Here is a 5,000-nt window from a genome sequence, read left to right as displayed (position 1 = left end):
AGTTGAAATCTGTAGCTAACCTGACAGGAAGGACAACTGATGAACCAGCACTAACATAGCCGAAGCAATGGCTGAGAATATATTTAAAAGTAGAAGATGTGAGACTTTGTATGAAATGGCTGGAAATTACTTGAATTGTCAAAGAAGAGTTTGAAAAATTCCTGAATTAGGAAAAAAGTTAATGCCTACTGAAATACATTGTAAACTGACAGCAGAAGAACATTGTTGAAGAATATAGATGGAGCATTAGCTGAGGAGTAGAACATGTAAACAGCGGGTTTAATGGTGTGAAATGGTTGAGAAGAGCCTCAGTAGTTTAGGATACGTGTAAAACAATGTGTTCAACATGACCAAAATGGGGAAATGTGTATTTTCAGTTTAAATAGCTAAAGAACAAAATTAACAGCAACGAGTCCATTAACTACAACAGGAAGATAGAGAGGTACATACAAAACAGTCAGACAACTGTAGGAAAAGTGTGTGTGTGTGTGTGTGTGTGTGTGTGTGTGTGTGTGTGTGTGTGTGTGTGTGTGTGTGTGTGTGTGTGTGTGTGTGTGTGTGTGTGTGTGTGTGTGTGTGTGTGTGTGTGTGTGAGAGAGTGAGGAAGATATACAAAAAGTTCTGACCTGACAACTGTATGAAATGTGTGTGTGTTGGACGTGTGTGTCTGTTTGTGTATGGTTAGTGTGTGTCCATTTGTGTGTGTTTGTTGTGTGTGCATGTGTGTCTGTTTGTGTGTAATTGTGTAAATTGTGTATGTGTTTGGTAAGTGGTCGTATGTTTGTTGGGTGTGTGCGTGTGTGTGTGTGTGTGGTAGTTAGTGTGTGTCCATTTGTGTGTGTGTTGGATGTGTGTGTATGGTGAGTGTGTGTGTGTGTGTGTGTGTGTGTGTGTGTGTGTGAGGAAGATATACAAAAAGTTCTGACCTGACAACTGTATGAAATGTGTGTGTGTTGGACGTGTGTGTCTGTTTGTGTATGGTTAGTGTGTGTCCATTTGTGTGTGTGTTTGTTGTGTGTGCATGTGTGTCTGTTTGTGTGTAATTGTGTAAATTGTGTATGTGTTTGGTAAGTGGTTGTATGTTTGTTGGGTGTGTGTGTGTGTGTGTGTGTGTGTGTGTGTGTGTGTGTTTGTGTGTGTGTGTGGTAGTTAGTGTGTGTCCATTTGTGTGTGTGTTGGATGTGTGTGTATGGTGAGTGTGTGTCCATTTGTGTGTGTGTCTCCATTTGTGTGTGTGTGTGTGTGTGTATGGTGTGTGTGTGTGTGTGTGTGTGTGTGTGTTTGTAGTAGTTAGTGTGTGTCCATTTGTGTGTGTGTGTTGGATGTGTATGCATGGTGAGTGTGTGTCCATTTGTGTGTGTGTGTTGGATGTGTGTGTATGGTGAGTGTGTGTCCATTTGTGTGTGTGTGTGTGTGTGTGTGTCCATTTGTGTGTGTGTGTGTGTGTGTGTGTGTTGGATGTGTGTGTGTGTGTGTGTTGGATGTGTGTGTGTGTGTGTGTGTGTGTGTTGGATGTGTGTGTGTGTGTGTGTGTTGGATGTGTGTGTGTGTGTGTGTGTGTGTGTGTGTGTGTGGTAGTTAGTGTGTGTCCATTTGTGTGTGTGTGTGTGTGTGTGTGTGTGTATGACCGACAGACAGTCAGACAGAGAGAATGTGTGTGCGTTGCCATGGTGACGTTGCCATGGTGAGGTTACCATGGTGAGGTTGCCATGTTGAGGTTACCATGTAACTGTTGGCTGGTGGCTTTAAGGCATGGTGGCAGCTTTAACCATAGGCTTTAACTGCTCTGTGACACCCTCAAACAGATCTAATGTACGACAAATCTGTACTTAGTACGAGCAAAAGGTTTACATTTTCCGAACCATAAGACCTTGCTGAACGCGTCCGTGTCACTTTGGTGTTTCTAGAGTAAAAATTGTTGATTGTGTCGCAGGTTGGAAACTTTGGGACGTTTAGAAAATCAGCGACTACTTTTGAATGGGAGTCAATGAGAGGAGAGAGGGAAATGGCTGCACTCGGAGGCTCCCAGTTTAAATTGTGTTCGTCTCTCTGGTTTTTTGAGCACATGAAGAGATCAAGGATGAGCTTGTCTACAAGCATGCCCGAAATTATGTGTGTAAAGTGTAATCTGTGGCCGTACTGACAGGATAGAGAGAAAAATGTGAGAGGATTTTTAGACCCTCTGTCACTCTGCCAACTGCCAACGTCCGAACATTCCGTCCCATTGACTTTCATGTTAAATCTGAATTTTGTCAGAAATTTTAATGATTTTAAAACTATACATATATCTGAAACTGTTGAAGATATCAATAAGCTGAGATATAGCTGAATAGTTGAAAGGTTTGTGAACAGTTTAAAAGTTGAATGAAGTCTGTAGCTGAAAGTATGCTGAAGCTATTAGAGGCTGAATGAAGCAGAAGATTTGAAGAGTTTGAAGACTGTTTCAATGTATTTCCTATGAGAGAAAAATTGCACAAAAAGTTAAATATTTTAAAAAGTATAAATAGTTGAAAAGAGAAAAGTCATAGCAACATTGTCCTGAGAAAGCTGCACGTTTTGATATATGAATTGTTGAAATAGCACAAAGTATGAAGGAGCAGAAAACTGCTGAAAAAGGGTGGAAGAAGTAAGAATAATAATAATAATAAGTATAAAGATTTGAATAACAATAGTGTGAATGCTTGCAGCATTCACACTAATAATAATAATAATAAGTATAAAGATTTGAATAACAATAGTGTGAATGCTTGCAGCATTCACACTAATAATAATAATAAGTATAAAGATTTGAATAACAATAGTGTGAATGCTTCCAGCATTCACACTAACTAGATAAAGTATCATTTCCTGATGGAAATGCGTGTGACTGCTGAAAGCAGCTGAACGCTGTTGCAGAATTAGCAAATAGTGCAAGCAGTGATCACCATACAAATGGTTTCCCAAGGTAGGTATCGAACCCACAACCTCATGATCAGCAGACTTTCACTCTGCCTCTAGGCCAGTGTATACACAGTTGCAGAGACTGTTGTCTGTTGATGAACTGCACTCTGTCTCACTCTGAAGTTAACTAGCCCAAAGCTGTAGTTCCAGTGCAAATCAATCTTAGTGCAGTGGTATAAACAAGAAACATGTTAACATAAACCAAGATTGAAAGAGGTAAAGAGAATAGGTGGGGGCGCATATGCATTATCAAGTTTGATCTTGTGACCAGACCAAGTGGTATTGGTTAAAGGTCAAAGTGGCTGACACTAACAAGACTGCTCAGGTGGGATTTGAACCTGTGACCTTGTGATTGGTTGGCAGGAACCTTATCCACTAGGCCATTCCAACACTTCCAATGAAGTAGAGGTTGAGACTTTGATGAATGTGAGATTTTTCAATGATGCTTAAAGTCTCACTCCCCGACCCTTTTCGGCCATTTTAAAACCAGCTCATTAGCCATGCACATTAGCAATTCACCTCTGGGGGGTGGGCGGAGACTGCACTGTTTTGCACCCGCCCAGCCACCTCCTCGCACCCCACCCCCCGGTTGCTGACAGCTGGACATTGTATAATTACAGATTCAGCGCATTTAGTGTAAAACTCTCCACTGGGATTTGATCCCAGACTGGAGCATAGTCCTTGCTCACAGTGCAAGCTGCTCTACCAGGTGAGCTATACCTATTAGGCTATACTTTGACAGCTACACCGAGCTGCCAAGCCTTTCAACTCTGAGCCATATGAAGAACTTTTGTGACAGACTGTATATTGTAAAATAGCCAATCTGTTAAAAAAAATGGAAGACCAGAAAAATTTCTGCATCTGTTCCTGCACCACATGATTACACGCACCCGGTCCCTTGTCATAGAGGCACCACTCAAGGAGCCTGGGAAAGTAGATAATCTCACAATTCAGATGATGTTTACAGCTCGTCTCTATCATAAACAGTTCAGATGTTATAATGTCTTGTTGATGTTTTGCAAAACAAGTAATCATATCATGGTCACACAATGAATACTTGAAGTTTCTATTCAGCATAAACACAATTCTGAGTTGAGGACACCCCTAGACACAACAATATAGACTATTAGGCTACATTGTATCATGAAATACTCATAACATCTAAGACATGACAGGTGTGGCATGATAAGCTGGGGGCCAATTTTGGCCAGCTGTAGTCACTATAGAATAGAAAATACTTTATATTAACCTATATTATTTAAATTTCGCATTTTTGCATGTACGGTATGTATTATTTCCAAACTAGTTTTTATTTTCATTTAACATTCATTTATATGCCAATCAAGAGTGGGTGAGTGAAGGAGTGCAAGAGAAGCACCTGCCCACCTCTCATGTCCAAGAGACTTTGTCCTGTCCTCACAACATGAACGAGGAAGGATAGGATGATAGCCCAGGTTTAATTATTATTATAACCTTTATTTAAATTTGGAAATATATTGAAGAGCAACCTCATTTACTATAATAATGAGGATTAATGATGAGGAAACTGTCACTGTCACATCTGTGCAACACCACATCTAGGCCTGCAAGCCTGCCCGTCTTGTGAGTTCGGGCTGGGCTCCAGCTCACTGAACTCAAGTTACATTAGGCTTGTAAATGTGCAGAGAACCTGAGTTACAATGAGCTTTATACTATCAGGAATCAAAGACTGTCCAATGACAGCTGAATAATCGGAATCAAAAGTCAAGCAATGATGTGAAATGACTGAGGTAGGAATCGAACCCATGACCTTATGATCATTAAGCCTTTTCTCTGCCACTCAGCTACAGAGAGCACACTGCTTTCAAGACTGTTGTCATTCATTGTAATGTGATGATGTGCTGCAAACTGGTATGAGTAATCAAGGAGATAACAAACACCTGTAACCAATTGAAGGCGGTGGAGGAGAGCAGAATTCAACATAACATAACAAGAGTTCTTCCCTTGGATTCGAACCAGTGACCTTAGGGTTGGCAAACGGCCACCCTAACCCCTACACTACAGTGAAGTTGTGGTGAAGA

The sequence above is a fragment of the Trachurus japonicus genome, chromosome 10 (genome assembly GCF_045865225.1).
Source record: "Trachurus japonicus isolate A0001 chromosome 10, Traja_1.0".
Taxonomy (NCBI): Eukaryota; Metazoa; Chordata; class Actinopteri; order Carangiformes; family Carangidae; genus Trachurus; species Trachurus japonicus.
This window is presented reverse-complemented; position numbering follows the sequence as displayed.